Source organism: Tamandua tetradactyla, chromosome 17 (assembly GCF_023851605.1).
Source record: "Tamandua tetradactyla isolate mTamTet1 chromosome 17, mTamTet1.pri, whole genome shotgun sequence".
NCBI lineage: Eukaryota > Metazoa > Chordata > Mammalia > Pilosa > Myrmecophagidae > Tamandua > Tamandua tetradactyla.
In genome coordinates, this window is record NC_135343.1 from 62,602,732 (window position 1) to 62,626,415 (window position 23,684).

Genomic DNA, 23,684 nt, shown 5'->3' on the forward strand with positions numbered 1-23,684 from the left:
TTTTTGAGGAACCGCCAAACTGCCTTCCACAGTGGTTGCACCCTTTGACATTCCCACCAACAGTGGATAAGTGTGCCTCTTTCTCCACATCCTCTCCAGCACTTGTCATTTTCTGTTTTGTTGATAATGGCCATTCTGGTGGGTGTGAGATGATATCTCATTGTGGTTTTGATTTGCATTTCTCTAATGGCCAGGGATATTGAGCATCTCTTCTTGTGCCTTTTGGCCATTTGTATTTCCTCTTCTGAGAGGTGTCTGTTCAAGTCTTTTTCCCATTTTGTAATTGGGTTGGCTGTCTTTTTGTTGTTGAGTTGAACAATCTCTTTATAAATTCTGAATACTAGACCTTTATCTGATATGTCATTTCCAAATATTGTCTCCCATTGTGTAGGCTGTCTTTCTACTTTATTGATGAAGTTCTTTGATGCACAAAAGTGTTTAATTTTGAGGAGCTCCCATTTATTTATTTCCTTCTTCAGTGTTCTTGCTTTAGGTTTAAGGTCCATAAAACCACCTCCAATTGTAAGTTTCATAAGATTTCTCCCAACATTTTCCTCTAACTGTTTTATGGTCTTAGACCTAATGTTTAGATCTTTGATCCATTTTGAGTTAACTTTTGTATAGGGTGTGAGATATGGGTCTTCTTTCATTCTTTTGCATATGAATATCCAGTTCTCTAGGCACCATTTATTGAAGAGATTGTTCTTTCCCAGGTGAGTTGGCTTGACTGCCTTATCAAAGATCAAATGTCCATAGATGAGAGGGTCTATATCTGAGCACTCTATTCGATTCCTTTGGTCGATATATCTATCTTTATGCCAATACCATGCTGTTTTGACCACTGTGGCTTCATAATATGCCTTAAAGTCCGGCAGCGCGAGACCTCCAGCTTCGTTTTTTTTCCTCAAGATGTTTTTAGCAATTCGGGGCACCCTGCCCTTCCAGATAAATTTGCTTATTGGTTTTTCTATTTCTGAAAAATAAGTTGTTGGGATTTTGATTGGTATTGCATTGAATCTGTAAATCAATTTAGGTAGGATTGACATCTTAACTATATTTAGTCTTCCAATCCATGAACACGGTATGCCCTTCCATCTATTTAGGTCTTCTGTGATTTCTTTTAACAGTTTTTTGTAGTTTTCTTTATATAGGTTTTTTGGCTCTTTAGTTTAATTTATTCCTAAGTATTTTATTCTTTTAGTTTCAATTGTAAATGGGATTCGTTTCTTGATTTCCCCTTCAGCTTGTTCGTTACTAGTGTATAGAAATGCTACAGATTTTTGAGTGTTGATCTTGTAACCTGCTACTTTGCTGTACTCATTTATTAGCTCTAGTAGTTTTGTTGTGGATTTTTCTCGGTTTTCGACGTATAGTATCATATCGTCTGCAAACAGTGATAGTTTTACTTCTTCCTTTCCAATTTTGATGCCTTGTATTTCTTTTTCTTGTCTAATTGCTCTGGCTAGAACCTCCAACACAATGTTGAATAATAGTGGTGATAGTGGACATCCTTGTTTTGTTCCTGATCTTAGGGGGCAAGTTTTCAATTTTTCCCCATTGAGGATGATATTAGCTGTGGGTTTTCCATATATTCCCTCTATCATTTTAAGGAAGTTCCCTTGTATTCCTATCCTTTGAAGTGTTTTCAACAGGAAAGGATGTTGAATCTTGTCAAATGCCTTCTCTGCATCAATTGAGATGATCATGTGATTTTTCTGCTTTGATTTGTTGATATGGTGTATTACATTAATTGATTTTTTTATGTTGAACCATCCTTGCATACCTGGGATGAATCCTACTTGGTCATGATGTATAATTCTTTTAACGTGTTGTTGGATATGATTTGCTAGAATTTTATTGAGGATTTTTGCATCTATATTCATTAGAGAGATTGGTCTATGGTTTTCTTTTTTTGTAATATCTTTGCCTGGTTTTGGTATGAGGGTGATGTTGGCTTCATAGAATGAATTAGGTAGTTTTCCCTCCACTTCGATTTTTTTGAAGAGTTTGAGGAGAGTTGGTACTAATTCTTTCTGGAATGTTTGATAGAATTCACATGTGAAGCCATCTGGTCCTGGACTTTTCTTTTTAGGAAGCTTTTGAATGACTAATTCAATTTCTTTACTTGTGATTGGTGTGTTGAGGTCATCTATTTCTTCTTGAGTCAAAGTTGGTTGTTCATGTCTTTCCAGGAACCCGTCCATTTCATCTAAATTGTTGTATTTATTAGTGTAAAGTTGTTCATAGTATCCTGTTATTACCTCCTTTATTTCTGTGAGGTCAGTAGTTATGTCTCCTCTTCCATTTCTGATCTTATTTATTTGCATCCTCTCTCTTCTTCTTTTTGTCAGTCTTGATAAGGGCCCATCAATCTTATTGATTTTCTCATAGAACCAACTTCTGGTCTTATTGATTTTCTCTATTGTTTTCATGTTTTCAATTTCATTTATTTCTGCTCTGATCTTTGTTATTTCTTTCCTTTTGCTTGCTTTGGGATTAGTTTGCTGTTCTTTCTCCAGTTCTTCCAAGTGCACAGTTAATTCCTGCATTTTTGCCTTTTCTTCTTTTCTGATATAGGCATTTAGGGCAATAAATTTCCCTCTTAGCACTGCCTTTGCTGCGTCCCATAAGTTTTGGTATGTTGTGTTTTCATTTTCATTCGCCTTGAGGTATTTACTAATTTCTCTTGCAATTTCTTCTTTGACCCACCCATTGTTTAAGAGTGTGTTGTTGAGCCTTCACGTATTTGTGAATTTTCCTGCACTCTGCCTATTACTGATTTCCAACTTCATTCCTTTATGATCCGAGAAAGTGTTGTGTATGATTTCAATCTTTTTAAATTTGTTAAGACTTGCTTTGTGACCCAGCATATGGTCTATCTTTGAGAATGATCCATGAGCACTTGAGAAAAAGGTGTATCCTGCTGTTGTGGGATGTAATGTCCTATAAATGTCTGTTAAGTCTAGCTCATTTATAGTAATATTCAGATTCTCTATTTCTTTATTGATTCTCTGTCTAGATGTTCTGTCCATTGATGAGAGTGGTGAATTGAAGTCTCCAACTATTATGGTATATGAGTCTATTTCCCTTTTCAGTGTTTGCAGTGTATTCCTCACGTATTTTGGGGCATTCTGATTCGGTGCATAAATATTTATGATTGTTATGTCTTCTTGTTTAATTGTTCCTTTTATTAGTATATAGTGTCCTTCTTTGTCTCTTTTAACTGTTTTACATTTGAAGGTTAACTTGTTGGATATTAGTATAGCCACTCCTGCTCTTTTCTGGTTGTTATTTACACGAACTATCTTTTCCCAACCTTTCACTTTCAACCTATGTTTATCTTTGGGTCTAAGATGTGTTTCCTATAGACAGCATATAGAAGGATCCTGTTTTTTAATCCATTCTTCCAGTCTGTGTCTTTTGATTGGGGAATTCAGTCCATTAACATTTAGTGTTATTACTGTTTGGATAATATTTTCCTCTAACATTTTGCCTTTTGTATTATATATATCATATCTGACTTTCCTTCTTTCTGCACTCTTCTCCATACCTCTCTCTTTTGTCTTTTCGTATCTGACTTTAGGGCTCTCTTTAGTATTTCTTGCAGAGCTGGTCTCTTGGTCACAAATTCTCTCAGTGACTTTTTGTCTGAGAATGTTTTAATTTCTCCCTCATTTTTGAAGGACAATTTTGCTGGATATAGGAGTCTTGGTTGGCAGTTTTTCTCTTTTAGTAATTTCAATATATCATCCCACTGTCTTCTAGCCTCCATGGTTTCTGCTGAGAAATCTACACATAGTCTTATTGGGTTCCCCTTGTATGTGATGGATTGTTTTTCTCTTGCTGCTTTCAAGATCCTCTCTTTCTCTTTGACCTCTGACATTCTAACTAGTAAGTGTCTTGGAGAACTCCTATTTGGGTCTAATCTCTTTGGGGTGCGCTGCACTTCTTGGATCTGTAATTTTAGGTCTTTCATAAGAGTTGGGAAATTTTCAGTGATAATTTCTTCCATTAGTTTTTCTCCTCCTTTTCCCTTCTCTTCTCCTTCTGGGACACCCACAACACATATATTTGTGCAGTTCATATTGTCCTTGAGTTCCCTGATACCCTGTTCAAATTTTTCCATTCTTTTCCCTATAGTTTCTGTTTCTTTTTGGAATTCAGATGTTCCATCCTCCAAATCACTAATTCTATCTTCTGTCTCTTTAAATCTATCATTGTAGGTATCCATTGATTTTTTCATCTTTTCTAGTTTATCCTTCACTTCCATAAGTTCTGTGATTTGTTTTTTCAGTTTTTCTATTTCTTCTTTTGTTCAGCCCATGTCTTCTTCATGTCCTCCCTCAATTTATCGATTTCATTTTTGAAGAGGTTTTCCATTTCTGTTCGTATATTCAGCATTAGTTGTCTCAGCTCCTGTATCTCATTTGAACTATTGGTTTGTTCCTTTGACTGGGCCATATTTTCAATTTTTTGAGTGTGATCCGTTATCTTCTGCTGACATCTGGGCATTTAGTCAGATTTCCCTGGGTGTTGGACCCAACAATTTGGAGGATTTTTCTGTGAAATCTCTGGGTTCTGTTTTTCTTATTCTGCCCAGTAGGTGGCGCTAATGGCACACGTTTGTCTGCGGGTCCCACCCGTAAAAGGTGCTGTGGGTCCTTTAACTTTGGAAAACTCGCCGTCGGAGAGGTTCGCCAGCCGAAGCAGCTTGGAAGAGTGCCAGCCGGCCCAGGGGTCCGAACGCGGGGAGGGTCGCCGGCCGCCGCAGCCCAGGAGAGCGCCCGTCCGAATTTCCTAGTCGGCCCGGGGCGCCAAGTGTGGTGGGAGGGCACCAGCCGCCGCGGCCCGCCCAGGAGAGTGCACCGTTCCCGGGGAGTCACATGTTTGGAAGAGCCCCCCCACCCCCGTCACCGTTCTCTGTGGCCTGGGGTTTTCCGATCCAATTCTCTCAGTTGGTCCGGGGGGCTGCGCGTGGTGTGGGCGCCAGCCGCCACGGCTTGAGGGGACCACCTGTCCAGTTCTCCCAGCCGGCCCGGGAAGGGGGAAGGGAGGGACTCCAGCCGCTTGCTGCCCCGCCCGGTGAACCCCACACCCCTCGGCAATGTCACCAGAGCGGGTTCTCTCAGCCAGTCAGCCGTTCCAGGATGTCTTTTTGATCTCTGTCGTGGCTCTGGGAGCTGTTCTGTATCGTTTCTACTCCCCTAGTAGCTGTTCTGGAGGAGGAACTAAGATCCGCACGTCTTACTAAGCCGCCATGTTCTCTGGAAGTCCCTGAAATGTTATTTTTTAAAGTACTTTTTAATGTTCAATACAAAAGTTTAAAAATTTCAGGATAAAATTTCCACTGGGCTTATCAATAAAACGCAGTAACTTTAATTCTAAAACTCAAGTCAAAATTCAAGAAATGGTTTTTCTACTAAGAATACTTAAATTGTCTATAAAATGTTATAATTTGAATTTTGAAATTTAATTTTATAATGTAAGAAAGTGTTAACTTTTAAACTGCCAAATATAAATCCTTTCATTTACACTTTTTAATTTTTTTTTGTCATTTTGAAATCTGAGTATATTTCAATTTGGGGAAAAACTCCTGTTAAAACAACTGTTCCCAAACTATTTTTTTCTAACTAAAATTGAGCCAATACCATTCCCTTTATTAAAGACTGTATTTTGAAATATTTGGGTCTCTTTTTACCTCCTGTCAATCTCTAGTTATGGTTCCAGATTTGAAAGGAACCAAGAACTTTACGTTTATGAACTATTTGATAAAGTAAATATTATGAAGTCATATTATACCTGTTTTAATAAAAGTGATAGCATTTTGTTCTTGAGCATCTGAAGTATAGGAAAACAAAATGTGAAACTTAAGAAGGAATATAAGCCATCTTTCTATTTCTCTTCAAGGTCTATTACTTGAAAAACGCTAAAATATTCATCAAAATTTCTGCTTTTTTAGTTTTACATCGTGAAAAATAAAGACAAAGTCTCATTCAGCATACTCTTTTCTGTAGAATCTTGACTTAATGGTTTCCATTTTAATATTCTTTTAATCCTGAAAAAGTAAAGTAGGCTCTAAGTTTATTTTGTTTTGACAGGGCGTGGCCTTTATGGATGTTTACAGAGACCTAATGTCGTGAGAATTGGATTATTAAACTGAAATATATTTTTCAAGACCTTGATTTAGAGGTACTTTTTAAAAAGGCTTTTCTAGTCCAGGGTTTCTTAGCCTTGACTGTGTTAATATGCTGGGCTGGATAACCCATTGTTGTGGGGAACTGTCCTGTGCATTGTAGTATGTCGGGCAGAGCTGGTGGCTCAATCCATTACACACCAGTATCACCCACCAGTCGTGACAATCAAAATTGTCTTTAGACGTTGCCACATGTTCCCAGGGGAACAAAACCACCCTTGGTTGAGAACACTGCTGTAGACTAGAAAACACAACATGATAAATAGGTAATGGTGCCCACCTATTTAATAATTAAATATTATTTAAGTTTAGCATTTCTTTGTTGATTTAACATTTTACAATTAAAATGTTAAATTTTACAATTAATACTAACTACATAAATGGTATGAACTAATTAGCAAATTATGAAAGGCTCTGATTAGAGAATATTACATAATTTATCTAGAAACACTACAAACATTCTAAATATAGATCTATGTTTAATGAATCCAATTGATACTAGTGTTTGTTTTAAAACCAACTTTAGCATGTGTTCTATCACTGTGGGTTTCACAATAAAAGAATCTCTCATCTTTCCAAACCAGGAATCTTTGTAAGGAAGGATATCTATGTAACATGTATATTTTAACATTGGAAACGATGATGGAGGAAGAAAAACTAACATAAAAAATCCAAATAATTGTTACACTATTCTTATTCTTTTCTTTCCCTCTTCTTTCTTTTTCTTTTATCTTGTAAATTCCTCAGGTCAATCATGATGTTCAAAGTCTTACATACCCATATAATCACAGTGATCATGGCATTGAAGAGCAGTGGGGCTGAAAATGCTATAGATATGACCATCCCTCTTGAATCAAAATATTTGTGTTTTAAAAACAGCCTCTAGTTCATTGTAGCTACTTCATTGATACATTCAGCACAATAGACTGACATACGAGGCATAGAAAATACCCAATCTGTAGTTTTTGTCTTTGGAATGAGAAGCAAGTGAGCAATAGGCAGAGGACATGGAAGAGGGCAAGTCCTGTCAGTCATGGCGCAGTCCAGTCTGTCTGCTTTATCATGGACAGAATAAGACTGGTAAGTCTCCCTCATTTTTTTTTTTTTTTTTTTTGTCTCCCTCATTTTTGAAGGGCAGTTTTGCCAGACAGAGGATTCTCGGTTGTACAGTTTTTCTATTTCTTTATCTTGAATATATCATACTATACCATCTCACCTCTATGGTTTCTGATGAGAAATCATTGCTTAGTCTTATCAGGCATCCCTTGAATATAGTGAATTACTTTTCTCTTGTTGCTTTCAGATCTCTCTTTGGCATTTGACATTCTGATTAGTATATGTCTTGGAGTTGGTCTGTTTGGATTCATTCAGGTTGAAATACATTATGTTTCTTGGACATGGATATCAGTGCCTTTCATAAGAGTTGGGAAGTTCTCAGTTGTTATTTTCTCAATTATTCCTTCTGCCTCTTTTCCCATCTCTTTTTCTGATTAGATCCCCATGACATGCATGTTTGTGCAGTTCGTGTTGTCAGTCAGTTCCCTGAGTGCCCACTCAATTTGTCCCATTCTGTCTGTTCTTTTGTCTATTTCAGTTTGGATGCTCTGTCTTCTAGGTTGCTGATCCTTTCTTTTGCCTGTTCAGATCTTCTGTTGTGTGCTTCTAATGTATTTTTAATTTCATCTTTTGTGCCTTTCATTTCCATAAGATGTTATTTTTTCTTTGTGTGTGTTCTAGTTTGCTAGCTGCCGGAATGCATCATACCAGAAACAGCAGTTTTTAGAAAGGGGAGTTTAATAAGTTGCAGGTTAACAGTTTTTAGGCTGTGGAAATGCCCCAATTAAAACAAGTCTATAGAAATGTCCAATCTAAGGCATCCAGGGAAAAATACCTTGATTCAAGAAGGCCAGTGAAGTTCAGGGTTCTCTTTTATCTGGAAGGGCACATGGTGAACATGGTGTCATCTGCTAGCTTTCTCTCCTGGCTTCGGGTTTCATGAAACTCTCTGGGAGACATTTTCCTTCTTTGTCTTCAAAGGTGGCTGGTGGACTCTGCTTCTCGTGGCTACGTTGTTCTGCTCTCTCAGAATCTCTTACATTCTCCAAAATGGTTCCTCTTTTATAGGATTCCAGTAAACTAAGTCAAGACCCACCCGAATGGGTGGAGACATATCTCTGCCTAATCCAGTTTAACAACCACTCTTGATTGAGTCACATCTCCAGGGGGATGATCTAATTACAGTTGCAAACATACAATGCTGAATAGGAATTAGAAGAAACAGCTGTCTTTATAAAATGGAGTTAGGATTAAAACGTGGCTTTTCTAGGGTACATACATCCTTTCAGACTGGCACAGTATGTTTTAAAATGTTTCTTTATGTTCACCCAGTGTCTTCTTAATGTTCTTTATCTCTTTAGCCATCTCTTTGAATTGGTTTAGGAGATTTGTTTGAAGATCTTTGAATGGTTGTTCCAGATTTTGTTCCTTCAGATTTTTTATTTACCTTTTTGACTGTCTATATCTTTCTGTTTCTTATTTTGCTGATACCTGGACATCAGATTATCTTGGTGAGTTTACTTTGAAGGTTGGATTCTTTCTCTTTTCAAAGCTTTTGCTTTGGGTTTCTGTTAATTCTCTTCTTTGACAGTTGATCCATCAGTATTACCCAGCCAGGGCTGGGCCTGGGACCTGTGAAGTGGACTCCTACTATTTCCCTAGGGCCCTGGGGAGAGGGTCAGGTTAAGGTGCCCTAAAAGCCTTTAATGCTCTCCTGAAGTGTGCGTTCTCTTGGCCTGCCCAGCTTATGGCCCTCTTTTCCTAAAAGCCTTTCAGACATATTCCGAGAGATGCGCTTTCCTCACCTACCAGCAGGTGGTGCTGCTTGACAACCTCTTCCCTTCACCTTCAGGGTGGACTGCTTGGTGGGCTCCAGACAGTGGTATAGCCCTGCAGGTTGGGCTATGGTTGAAGCCGCCGACATCCATAGTCACAGTTCACTACCAGAAGCTGGCCCAGTGCTAGACAGTGCCCCGCCCTGTTCTTGAGAGAGTGGGCTTCTGCAGCCCTTTCAGTCCGTAGCTGCTGTCCTGGAGGGTTTGGAGACCCCGAAGCCTTCTTCCTTAGAATGTAGGGTGGGCACCTGGAGCCGAGGTTGTCACTCAGTTCTCTCAGCGCAGCGTCTCTTCTCCCTGTACTTTCTTAGGAGTTGTACAGCACTCCCCCTGATCTCAGGAGCCCCAGATCTGTTCATCTAAACAGTTTGTGCCTGGCCCCTAGTTTTCCTGGGAGAAAAGTGAGCCCAGCCTCTCCTCAATCAGCCATCCTGGATCCTTGATTTTTATTTTTTAATATTTTTATTGAGGAATCTTTATATGAATAGAGTCCAACTATATAATATAATCAGTGGTCCACAATATTAATGCATAGTTGTGTATTCATCACCATGATCATTTTTAGAATATTTGTATAACTCCAGAAAAATAAATAAGAAGAAAAAAGAAAAACTCATACATCCCATGCCCTTTACCCCTCCCTGTCATTGACTCACAGTATTTCAGTCTACCTAATTTTTCACCCTTTATTCCCCTTATTATTTAATCACTTTTTATCCTTATTTCTTTATTCATGTGTTCATACCCTGGATAAAAGGATTATCAGACAAAGGTTTTCACAATCACCTGGTCACATTGTAAAACCTGTGTATTTATGCAGTCATCTTCAAGAACCAAGGCTACTGGAACATAGTTCAGCAGTTTCAGGTACTTCCTTCTAGTCGCTCCAATACACCACAGACTAAAAGGGAATAGAATAGAATGCATAAGAATAACCTCCAGGATAACCTCTTGACTCCATTTGAAATCTCTCACCCACTAAAACTTTATTTTGTCTCATTTCTCGTTTCTTTCTTTTGGTCAAGAAGGCTTTCTCTATCCCATGATGCCAGGGCCTGGCTCATCCCTGGGATTCCTGTCCCACCTTGCCAGTGAGACTTACTATCTGGGGAGTGATGTCCCACGCAGGGGAGAAGACAGTGAGTTTACTTGCCAAGTTGGCTTTGAGAGAGAGGCCACATCTGAGCAACAAGGAGGTTCGCTGTGGGTGACTCATAGGGTTAATTATCAGTAGACTTAGTTCTTTGCAGAAATAAGCTTCATAGGGGTGAACCCGAAGATTGAGGGCTCATCCTATTGAATTGGTTGTCCCCACTGCTTGTGAGAATATCAGGAATTCCCCAGATGGGGAAGCTTAATATTTCCTCCTTTCTCCCCAGTTCCCCAGGGAACTTTGCAAACATTCTTATTCTCTGCTCAAATTACTCTGGAATATTTTGGGGCATCACACCAATAAGATCCATAAGATCTCACACCCTATTCAAGATTTCATGTAATTATGGTGTTCAAGTACACGAACATACCTATTAAATTAGATAACGTGCTACCCAAAATGTAAATTTTGCACCAAATAAACATTTCTTCCCTTGGTTTTGCGTAGAAGTTGAAGTTTGAAAATATGAGCCATATCTCTCTTTTACCCTGTATTCTGATTTACCTGAATCCTCTCCAGATCAACTTCATCTATGTCTCTGTTCGAACTCTGATCACTTTTCCAGCTTATTTAACAGTTCCTGAATGGGCTAATGCTGACTTTTATCGCTTCAGTGTTTTAATGCTGAATCTCAGGTGTCACATAAGTATCTGTAGCTTCAGGGAATGACCAGGTTATATGCAAATAGCTCAGCATCTCAGAATTTAGAAATAACAGTTACAACTCCTAAATATATGTAACTGCTGTAAGAGCTTACAACCTAGGAACCTTTACATTAGGCCCCAGTCTGTTGATAACCTATACTCTCGACTTCAATTCTCTGAGTTTATATATTATAGTTAGTCCATATGAGTCTGACATGGTACTATTTGCCTTTTTGTTTCTGACATGTCATTCAACATGCTGTCCTCAAGGTTCATTCATCTAGTTGCGTGCCTCATGACTTCATTCCTTCTGGTAGGTATTCAGTAGTCAGTTGTATGTAAACACCACAGTTCCCTGCTTCCATTCCACAGTCATTGTACCTTTAGGCCACTTCCATCTATAGTGAATTGGGCACACTGCAGTCCTAAACACTATTAAGTAAGTGTCCAATTGTGTTCCTACTCTCAGTTTCTCCAAGTTTATACACAGCAACGGGGATGCAAGATCATGTGGCAGCCCCACGCTTAGCCTCCTGTGGAACCACTACACTGCCCTCTGGAGGGGCTGCATCTCTCAGCTTCCCTGCTGACAGTGAATAGGTAGATCTCCCAAACCACATTTTCTTCAACACTTGTTTCTCTCTGTTCATTTTTTTAAACCGTTTTGTTCACACATCATACAATGCAACCTAAGTAAAAAACCAGTGGTTCCTGGTAAAATCACATAGCCATGCCTTTGCCACCAGTCTATATGAAGACATTTCTTTTTCTTCTGCAAAGACTCCCTTACCCCTCCCCCATGTCCCCTGTATGTTGACAGTTAGTTTTAGCATCTTACCTTTGTTACATTCAGTGGAAGCGTATTAAAGCTGCTATTCTAGACCTCTAGCATAGGTTCTGTTTAACTGATCAGAATTTTCCAGTTCTTGTTTTTCTGTATCTTGCTCTGCCTATATGGAGCCATTTTTTTTTCTTTTAGTGGGGTGGGGGAAGGAGGTATCCTTAGATATTATAGACATCAATCAGATTTTCCTAGACCAGACAGGCTACATCTTAGGCGGAAAGAGTAGCCAACATCAGTTTTCTCTGAGGGTGCGACCCAGCAGGTTGTCAGACTTTTCCTGTGAAGACAGGAAAAGTTGTGCCTGACATGTGGTACTTGTCTGCCTGTGGCTTCCCACCAGTGTAAAGTGATGCAGTGACTTTAATTTCATCAGACTCTCCCTGCCAGGGGCGTGGTTGAGAGAGGGGTGAGGTAATAGGATGGCTTTTATTGCTTCAGTTTTCCAGTCCCTGGGGTGTGAATTCCTTGAAGAAGGGATTCCATTTGAGCCTTTTTGTTTCTGGAAGATACACCCTTTAGGGAATTAACTCCTTTCACCTGACTAGTTATTTTGTCTCCTAGACAAGCTTATTTCTACCCTTGTCTGGGCCTTGCATTTCTATCTAATGAGCTGTTAAGGAGTAGAAAAAAAGGCAAAAGAAAGCCTTTTCACAGTGTTGAACCCCTGCTTCTTGTTCTCGGGTTTGTCGATTAGGAGCATAAGTTGGTACTTGGCTTTATGTATCTCCAGGCTCTGTGTGCCCCCTTTTCTTGGGGTCCAGCCCTTTTCCTGATTTGGTGCTGTACAACTCAAAAAGCCTCTTTTTTATTTTTTATTTTTCCCTCCATTATCCCCATCCCCTCTCTGCTGGGGCAGAAACTCCTAGTTCCTTTAATGCTTAATCCAGGATTATCTGTGCTGGGGGGGCCTGTTTTCAGTAGTCAGAATTTGTTAATTAATTCCGCAGTTGGAGCTTGATTGAGCTAAGCCCTTGCTGTTAGTAAAGTCTGTTTCCTCTCTCCTCCGAAAACCAGCCTGCCATGCCCCTGAGGGAGGGGTGCTGGTCTCTGTAGCTTGGGAGACTCATAGGTCTGTGTGGGGTCTCAGCCATTTACCTGGTTCAGGCTGAGATGCCGTGATACTGTGTGTCTGGTCACTCATATTTCCCCAGCAGTTGTTCCCATACTGTTCTTGGCTATTTACTAGTTGCTCTGAAGGATGAACTCAATTCCACTCTCACTATGCCCGATTTTTATTTTTAATTGAAGTTACATAAACATGTTATTTGAGGAATCGGTTTGTTTTGTTTTTTAAAGTTGTCCTGCTTCAATCCCCTCTACCTCCCTTCCTTCCTTTTTAGAGGGAAATAGCTCTTTTGGCTGATTGGATACCTGCTCTGATGTCTCAGTATCTCCAAATTATGTGTTTTTCTTTCTCTTATATTTTCCCACTTTAGGTAATAATTCTAGCTCTGAGCTATAGAAAATGAATGTTTGTTTTATCTTTGGCTTCTTTGCTCTTATAGCTCACATACACCCTTCTCCCAGTCTTCCTAGCACCGTATCTGTTGGTTATGGCTTTACTCAGCATTCAAAGATCGTGACTGTCTTAAGTGTTTGCTGAGTCAAATGGTGTTCTATGATTACAATTCCTTTTATGTCCAATATTTTTATTTTCCTGAAGGTAAGTGCAGTTTTTTGTTTTTTTGCTTTGCTTGGTTGTCTATGTACGCTTTGCTATTTCACTTCCAAATTCTGACCCATTTGGAACTATCAGTTATTTCAGACACAGACGGTCGATTTCATCATCTTGGAGCAGCCTTCCTGGGTCATTGGGCTTGGTAATGCTGTAAACTGTGGCACTCAGCTGCTCTCTTGGCTTTTCCCTTCTCTGTCAGAACTCTATCTCCTCTCTGTTTTTGAATTCCCTTATTTCTTGACTCTAGTCCTCCATATCCCCACCCTTTTGTTTTGTTTCCTTCTTACTTCTTATGATGCACATTTTTTACATAGCTTCAGAAATGCGTGAGGTATATTTGGGTCTGAAAATGTCTTTGTGCTACCTTCTCTCACAGTTTAATCATTTGACTAGGTAGAGAATTCTTTGTTAAAACATTCTTTTAGAATTTTGAAGGCTTTTCTTTCCTGTCTTTTATTTTTCAGTTTTGCTATTGAGAAGCCTAATGCTATTCTGATTCATGATCCTTTGGATGAAATTTCTTTTTCCCTTTCTCAATCCTTATTCCCTTTTATCTTCAGCGTTCTGAGATTTTGCCATGATATGCCTTGATGTGGGTCTGTTTTCACCTTTTGCTGGTTTCTAGATGGAACTGTTCATCCTGCAAATTCACATTTTTTAATCTTGGGAATTTTAAAAATATGTATTTGATTTTTCTTGCCTCTGTTTTCTCTAATCTTTCTAGGAACCTTATTTTGGCATTGGTGCTTATGCACTGGCCTGTTTTGTCCACTTGCTCTGCTTTCTGGTAGATCATCAACTTTGTGCTTTTCTAACTCTTTTATTGAGCTTTTTTTGCTTTCATATGTTCAGTTTCTAAGAGGTTGCCCTCCCCCCACCGTGTCTGAAAGTTTTTTGTAAGTGGCACCTTGTTCTTGTTTTTATGGGCTCAATTTTTAGAATTTCTTATATCTCTGATGATATTAATGATAGAAATATGAGAAAATCTTTTTTTTAAAGACTGAAAATGTAGAGCTATGTTCCAGTAGCTGTGTGTCTTGAAGGTGATTGTGTATTAATAGCTTTCACAATGTGACTGTGTGATTGTGAAAACCTTGTGTCTGATGCCACTTTTATCTATAACAAGAGAAAATAACTCTTTCCCTTCATCTTTCAGAGGCCATAGTAACCTTGGCTGAGCTGTTATTATTTACAGTAGTAGCAAGAAGTTAGTAACTGGTACTCTGTGTTCCAAGCACAATATTACAATTTTTTGAACCCTTATCAGAATGTATCATCTCCCCTGGGGTGTTTACAGAAGCCTCATGTTTACAAGTCTCTGAATTTGTGATTTGAAATAAGTCAGTTAAATTTAAAAACATGGTTTCTCCAACTCAGAGATGAGAACTTTTAGAAAAGTTCTTTTTTTTTTTCTTTTTAAAAAAAGAAAGAAGAAAGGCAGCCAAGGTAATAACTGAAAATAGTGCTCAAGATTATGAGAATTGTCCTGTGGTCTTAAAGCACACACTGTTTAGCTAAATGCCCTGGGTAGCCAGGGAGCCCACCTTGACCCTGACATTGGTTTGACCTGCAAGAGACCAAAAGCATTGTTTTCCTTGACCAGGGTCTCACTGCACTAAAGGAATGTTAAGGAAGAAAGAGAACTTCTTTTCTGAATATTGATACATTAAAAAAAAAAGTTAGTCTTGTAACTTTATTTCCAGAATTTTGAGAATTCAAAAGGAATTAATAGTGGTTTTAGTGTTAGCACATTTCTATTAGTACTTTCATAAATTGTCCCATTTATCATAGAGGTTTCCATTGATTGTGAGCCAGATATTAATCCCTTCAGCCCTTCAGTGCAGCTGAGAGCAGGCTATTGTATTTTTACCAGTGTGTGTGTACAGAGCTCATTTTCTGTGTGTGGACTGATTTGAAAAAGTCTGGAAGCCTCTTCTTTAACCTCTATCATTTAAAAGACTATAGAATCACAAGTAATACAGGTTTCCTATTAGCTTTTGATCACATCCAGTAGTTTCAACAAAACAGTACCTCAAAGAAATATCTTATTCCTAATCTTTAGTCTCCACTTCTGAATTTAAGATGAATGTTATAAATCACATGAGCTTTCTTATTTGTATATTTATAAACAAGGTATCCATTAGGAGTTCATCTTTTAGTTTCCTGACATTGGCTGTTTTTGTTGGCCTTGTCAAAGGAAATGGAATAAAGGCAAATCTGGAGCCCATTTTCATAGGTGGCTCAGATCATTCTTGCAATTGAGGATTATGTTTTACCGTTGCTTCTAGAAGTTTGCAATTCTTTGCTTTTCTCTGATGCATTATTGTCTGAGTGCCATCTCCAGATAACGTGGAGTGGAGGGGGGATGTCAGAAAAGATTAACTGCCAAGTACAGTTAGAGTAACTCCTAAGAGGTTTATTTATTTATTTTATATTTTTATTGACAAAACAACACAACATACAAACATGAACATTCTTAACATTAAAATATATTGGGTAGATGGAAATACTAGTGGTCAGTGAGAGGGATGGGTAAGAGGTATGGTATGTAAGAGATTTTTCTTTTTTCTTTTTATTTCTTTTTCTGGACTGATGCAAATATCCTAAGAAATGATCATGGTGATGAATATACAACTATGTGATGGTATTGTTAGGTTTATTTACACTTACAACTTTTCTTTTGTTAAATAACCAGTCAGTAGTTTGACTGGTGGTATGGAGTTTGTGTACAAAATGGATTTGCTTCCTTGACAGGATTACTATTTGACATAGACTATCAGTTTCTACTCTTTGTTACTAAGTCTGGGCCAAATATCTATTTGAAATTGCAGGGGGAAAAAAAGCCCCTAGATGGCAGTGCCTGTGTAGATGGGGATGGAAATCTCTGAAGTTTCTTAGCATAATAAACAGTGTAGCTGAAATGGGGTGGTGAAATGGAGATATTGGCTAATATTCTTAATAGAATTTCTCTGGACTCAGTAAACAGAATACATTTGTAGAAGAACAAATAAGCAAAATTTACTTTCATTCTGAATTTTCCTTGAGTTTTTTTTTTTTTTTAACCCTGATAATGGTTTCTTTCTCTTTGTTAAATAAATTTCCATGCATAAGAGTATGAGGCATAAATATACTAATGGTTCCACAGATTTTATTAAGGATTTATTCTGTGAGTACTTTATTCTTGTGAATTATAGAATCTTTCTTCCAGAACTCTCCCCATCTAACAGAGCTCTGTGGCACAAAATTATGCTATGCTGAGTCTGATTTAACTAGAAAAATCTGCTGTAGAATTTTTATCTTAAAAAGGAAAGGGATTCTGTAATTGCAGCTCATTGTATGAAGTTAATATCATTTTAATACCAAGACTGGGTAAAGATGCTGTGAGAAAGGAAAACTACAGTACAGGCCAGTCTCCCTAATGAACATAGATGTAAACATTCTCAATAAAATATTAGCAAATTGAATCCAACGACACGTTAAAAGAATTATACACCATACCAAGTGGGATTTATACCAGGAGTGTAAGGATGATTCAACACAAGAAAATCAATTAATGTAATACAGCACATTAACAAATCGAAAGGGAGAGATAACATTATCATCTTGATTGATATTGAAAAAGCATTCTACAAAATTCAACATCCTTTTCTGATAAAAACACTCCAAAAGATAGGAATCAAAGGTAATTACCTCAATATGATAAAGAGAATATATGAAAAACTGATAACCAGCATCATACTCAATGAAGAGAGGCTGAAAGCTTTCCTCCTAAGATCAGGAACAAGACAAGGAAGCCCACTGTCACCACTGTGATTCAACATTGTGCTGGAAGTTCTAGCAAGAGCCATCAGACAGGACAAAGAAATAAAAGGCATCCAGATTGGAAAGGAAGAAATAAAACTCTCATTATTTGCAGATGACATGATACTGTACTTGGAATATCTTGAGAAATCTTCAGCAAAGTTACTTGAGCTAATAAACAAATTCAGCAAGGTGGCAGGATATAAAATGAATGTGCAAAAATCAGTAACATTTCTATACACAAGCAGTGAGCTAGCTGAGGAGTCAGTGAAGGAAAAAAATCCATTCAAAATAGCAACTAAAAGAATCAAATACTTAGGAATGATCTTAATTAGGGACGTAAAGGATTTTGAGAGGCTGTTTTATATATATAACCTGATATTTAGAGATAGGAATGAAACTGAACGGGTTGGGTTTAAAGTAATTCAGAATATAGGGGTAAGGAAGATAGTATCTTTATTTTAAAACCACACATACTCTGAGACCAATGGAAGAAAGGCTTATTTGATCTGGAATTGAAATTTTCTGTGGTGCATAATTACAATTCAACCTATCTGTATAGCTTATTTGTTTAATTGAAATACAGGGAGTACAGAATAACAAAGAGGTCCTTTAATCCTGTGTAGATTATTGTAATGCCTGGAAGCATCCTAGAGTATTTTAAGCAGATAATCCAAAAGTATTGGCAAAGTCCCCTGAGGAAGGGGAGAAAGAATATGGAACTATTAAACCTTACCATAAAGGAATTCCCTGATACTGTGTCAAACTTCAGGGACAACCAAATCAATGGGCCATGCCCTCAATCATGAGGCTTATTCTTGTGAAGCTTAAGTAGGTATCATAGAAGCATAGACTACCCATAAGCATGCTTAAGAGGTACTTCCTTTTTTATTTTTTATTAATTTTTAAAAAATAAAACAAAACATTCTTAACATATGATCATTCTGTTCTGTATGTATAATCAGTAATCCACAATATCACATAGTTCTGTATTCATCATCAGGATCATTTCTTAGAACATTTGTGTCAATTCAGAAAAAGAAATAAAAAGAAAACAAATAAATTTATGCATACCATACCCCTTACACCTCCGTTTCATTGATCACTAACATTTCAGTCTACTAGATTATTTTAACATTTGTTCCCCCTATTATTTATTTTTATGCCATATGTTTTACTCATCTGTCAATAGATGAGTAGATAGAAGGAGCATTACCCACAGGGTTTTTGCAGTCACACAGTCACATTGTGAAAGCTGTATCATTATACAATCATCTTCAAGAAACATGGCTACTGGAACACAGCTCTACATTTTCAGGCAGTTCCCTCCAGCCTCTCCAATATAACATAACTAAAAAAATGATATCTATTTAATGCGTAAGAATAACCTCCAGGATAACCTCTTGACTCTGTTTGGAATCTCTCAGTCATTGACACTTTATTTTGCCTCATTTCACTCTTTCCCCTTTTGGTCGAGAAGGTTTTCTCAGTCCCTTGATGCTGAGTCCCAGCTCGTTCTAGGATTTCTGTTCCACATTGCCAGGAAGGTCCACACACCTGGGTGTCGTGTCCCATGTAGACAGGGGGACGGCAGTGACTTTGCTTGTTGTGTTGGCTGGGAGAGAGAGGCCTCATCTAAGCAACAAAAGAGGGTCTCTGAGAGTTACTTCTGGAGGACCTCTGTTGTTGCTCAGATGTGGCCTCAGTCTCTCTCTAAGCCCAGCTCTGCAAGTGAAATCATTGCCCTCACTATTACATGGGACATGACATCCAGGGGTGAAAGTCTACCTGGTGACATGGGAGATGGCTCCCAGGGATGAAGTCAGACCTGGCACTATGGGATCAACAATTCGATCCTGACCAAAAGGAGGAAAAGAAGTGTAACTAATAAATTATCAGTGGCAGAGAGAGTTCAGATAGAGTCGGGAGGCTACTCTGGAGGTTGTTCTTACACAAGCTTCAGGTAGGCCTTGCTACTTATCATAACCTGCTAACCCCCAACCAGGACCGTTCCAGCCAACCCTAAAGAGAACACAAACCTAGGGCAATATATAAGATTCCACAAGGGTTCCAGGCACTAGAGGAACTTTCAAGAAACCTACAACCTCCAGATGGATCCCTGGTCCAGATAAGTCCTGAAACCTAGCCCATCCTCTCAAGAACATCAGATAGTTCAGTCTCCCTACCCCATATTAGTGACAGACCCTTCCAATATCAAAAATTTAGAATTGCCATAACCCAAACACCCCTAAATAGAGGTATGGAAAGATCAAAGGTGATGGTCGAGTTATCTATAGAAGAGAGGATTTAACAAATGATATGAATGCTGAATCATTAAATTAATATTTCTTTTAATCGCCAGTATTTTAGAGCAGCTAGAAGTAAAAACCTAAAATTGTGAAATTTGTAACCCATGTCAAAGTCTGAAATATGTTCTGCAACTAATTGTGGTGCCGAGCTTTGAAATTTATAGCTTTTTTGTTTGTGTATTATTGTTCACAAAAAAGAAGGAAAAAAAAATCAATTGTAATGAGTAATGATAGAAAAATCTTTAAGCCTTCTAGCCTTCTATATTCTGGAGCAGCTAGAAGGAAAAATATGAGAGGATTGTATGGTAGCCCATGACAAACTCTCGGATGTGTTTTGTAACCACTTGTTGAAGAGTGCTATGATATACAATAAAAAAAGTTAAAAAAAAAAAAGGGGGGGAGGGATTCTGTTTTGGGACTCGGCCTGTTTGGATCCTTGGTGGACCCCAGAAAAGCCGTGTACTTTAGTCATCATTCAATATTGCTGGCTTGGAGCTTTTTTTTTTTTTTAATCCCTGACCTGATTGGCTCCTCCGGCAGGGCAGGCGAGAACTCTGCCTGCTGAGCCGCTGTGGCCCGCCCGGTGGGCTTTGTTCTTTTCCTGAAATACCAGATTATAGATATATAAAGCAGCCGCGTAAAATCCAGAAATAATTGTTACCACTCCGGGCTAAACGTGTGTGCTAAAAGACCTTACAATTTAGGCTTGTTGAGGAGCTTTTTCTTACTGATTCAGTCGCTCTTTACTATTAATCAGTTTGTTGGGATCTTCTGTTTCTTCTTGTGTCAGTGTAGGTAGTTTGTTTCTAAGAATATGCCCATTTCATCTAGGTTATCTAGCTTATTGGCATATAGTTGTTCATAGTTTCTTCTTACAGGCCTTTGTACTTCAGCAGGGTCAGTAGTAATGACCCCTTTTCATTTGAAACAAAGGCGGCCCTCAGAACTTGGCCCCCAGCAGTCCAAATTTGCTAATCAAAAGCCATGGACAGTGATATCCTGCATGTCCACTCCTGTTCATGGGGATGACCCTTTCCATCGCCAGTAAGCTAGCCAGGGGCTGCACCCCAGGGTAGCCTGTGACAGAGTGGGGATGGGTGCTAGTCACTACCAATTTACAGTTCTTTTCATTTGTTTATCAGCCTCTCCCTTGTGCTCTCTCCTGGCTGCTGTACAGTGTGTTCCTAGCCTCTGGAGTTTCAGATAGTTAATTTCAGACAGTTCATGCCTGTTTAATAGTTCTGGGTGGAAGGGTGGGGTCCTGGAGCTCCCTAAGCCACCATCTTCCCCAGGCCTGTGCTTATAGTGTCCACCAGGTTAGTTGACAACACTGTACCCAGATTGGAAAATGCAGTCCAGTTCTAGTGAATTGGTAGATGAGGAGGTATTGCAAGTTCACAGGGCTTTTCAAAATTTACTTATTCAGTTATTTTTTTCTCAAACCCAAATTTATTTTGTGTTAACTTTAGCCAGATGTAGCCTCCTTAAATAATTGAAAAGAAATCAGAATATCTAGCTGTAATTTTTTTTTTTTTTTACATGGGCAGGCACCAAGAAACGAACCCGGGTCTCTGGCATGGCAGGCAAGAACTCTGCCACTGAGCCACTGTAGTACTGCCCTGCCCTACTTTTTAAACAAGTAAACCCATAGGGATTTAAATGATTTAGTAGCTTTTTACTTTAATGTTGAAAGCTTTTGAATAGGAAGAGAACACTTGAATGCCAGATCTGAGCTAGGCCCAGAAGCAGTGTATGTTATTTACTCCGGCTTTCAGTCCCATCCCAGTTAGGCGGTAGAAGGGAAAATGTGAAGAATTTCCAAGTATTATTGTGAAATTTATGGCAAACAGTTGGGTTAGGGCCGTCTCCAGGAAGTGTGGGGGGTCCTGATCTTATGGTAGGGTTTCTGCTCCCTCCCCTCTCCCTGATGCCTTATCTTCTCTCCTGGCAATATTTAAATTACCCAAGGTCAGAGGCTATAAACAAGTCACCCTTGGATACCCCTCAGTTCTCAGCAAAAACTTCTTGATATACTCAGTGCTTAATAAGTAGGTTTGTTCTCTTATGATGTCTTTCATATCAAGTCCTGATTGTAGAAAGTGTTTAGACAGATGAAGACCTGTGGAGAAGAGTGTCCCGTGAGGGGGTAAAGGTGGGAAGTGGGATGGTGGTGGGCCTGCTGCTGAGAGCACATTTAAAGGATCCATGTAACAGGACTTCGGCCATTGTTGGAGCCTACTCTCATCCAAGTCCTCACCAAGGGGCAGGTTTCCTGAGCTCCTGCATTGTGGAAAGTGCTGCAGGGCCCTTAAATGGGGCTGGATCCTGTTTTCATGTTGCTAGGATGTGTTTGGGGAGATGAGAAACCCAGGAGCTGTAGGGGGCTGGTGGGGAGCTGATGGGGGCAGGCAGTGGGTGGGCAGAGGGCAGGTGGGCTTCCCATCTGCATTGGCCTCTTGACTTTCAGAACTCTCCCTGGGCTGGGTGCTGGAGCAGTGGCTTGTGTCAGTGCTGAGGAGGGAGCTCAGTGCACGCAACTGTTCTTGTAGGGATGTAGGCTTCCCACGCCTGGGGTCATGTGGTTCTCGGTCTCCAGTGTCTGGCCTGAGGCCTGGCTCTCTAAGCATTCTGCATGGGTTCATCAAATGAATTAATGCTTCAAAACATGGCATTTTCCTTCGTACCTTACTGAGGTGGACCTGAGAACACGCATGGACATTAGACACTGTTTGGGGGTTAGGCTGGTTAGGCCATTTACAGATTCATGGCAAAGAAGAACAAGTAGAGATAATGTGCCGTTTAGAGGCAGGAGAGCCCACTTATTGGCCAGAAATCAGGAATGGCACCTGGAGAAGATAATATTTGAGGTGGGTGTGGGGACCTATATTCAGAGAAGGTGGCACACTTCAGGAGAGCAGGGCCTGCCCAGACCTCAGAGAACTTCCTTAAACATTATTAATAGCATTATCACTTAGAGATGACTTCCCTTCCTCTTACAAACAGGGGCTGTCCCCATTTCCTTTTCTTCCCCCTCCCCTCTGCTTTCCTTTTCTCCCAGTTCTGTTCTTAGACCCCAGATGGGACAGGACAGCAGGAGATTGTTTCTGGCAGCTCGTTGCTGTGTGAACTGCCTGGCACCCATTTCTTCCTAAAAACAGAAATTTGCACTTAGGTGGCTCCTTTCAGATGGAACTTGCAACGATAAGTTATTTATTCACTGTTGGCTAAAGGTGACTTTAACTGCAGTAAGGTCACAGGAGAATGTAAAGATGCTCTTTCCAGTTACACTCTAAATCGTCATGAAGCAGCAATGCCATTGAGTGGGACAGGCAGACTTTGAATTTAAGAGATGTTATCATAGATTAAAATAAATTATTTGCACCAGATTAATTTCACAGGAATCATATTGAACAGTTTCCTGACATCCAGCTTCTATATGATTATACACAGTTCAGTATTGTTTCTAAAGTATATAAAATTAATATGAAATTATAGTGTATTACAGTTTTATTTGCCTTGATGGAATATCACCCTGAACAATATGCGATTTTCTTCATTTGTCTAACACTGTTTGTTTTAGATATCTGTCGCTGTGGAGAAAATTGCTCCAAAGGTTAGCAGCTTAAAACAACAAACACTTATCTTGCATAGTTTCTGAGTAGTTTCACTGGGTGGTTCTGGCTTCAGGACTCTCCTGAGGTTACAGCTTAGCTGTCAGCCGGGGCTGTGGTCAGAGGGTCCATCTGCGAGCTCAGGCTCCTTGCAGTCCTCTGTCTTTCTCCGTCACCTTTCTCCAGAGCTGCCTGGGTATCCCCAGGACATGGCAGCTGGTTTCTACCAGAGTGTGTGATGGGAGGGAGGGTACCATGGGAAGGAGCCCTTCGTGGAACCCACAGTCTTTACAAAACTGATCTCAGAAGTGTCATGTCATCCCTTCTGTTGCCACCCAGACCAGCCCTGGGACACGGTGGAGGGGGTAACGCAAGGGTCCCTGGAGCCTTCTTGGAGGCTGCTTGCCAAACCTGGCAAGTGCTTTTGTAGCCTTGGGGTCTGGAATTAGGATGCTTTCTTTAGGACCTCTATGGGAGGAATGTAGTGACCGAGAAATAACTCAGCATTCCATTTTTATTGTTGCTTGCCCCTTCACTGTGTACTTCTCTTTAATAGTCAG

General features: G+C 39.4%; 1 protein-coding gene and 1 pseudogene across 1 annotated transcript in view; one reads left to right on the forward strand and one right to left on the reverse strand.

Annotated features, from left to right (window-relative positions):
- Window positions 1-23,684, forward strand: part of RPIA (ribose 5-phosphate isomerase A) — a 57,524-nt gene that overhangs the window by 17,891 nt on the left and 15,949 nt on the right. The window lies entirely within an intron of this gene.
- LOC143661706 (transmembrane protein 18 pseudogene) lies at window positions 6,887-9,177 on the reverse strand (annotated as a pseudogene).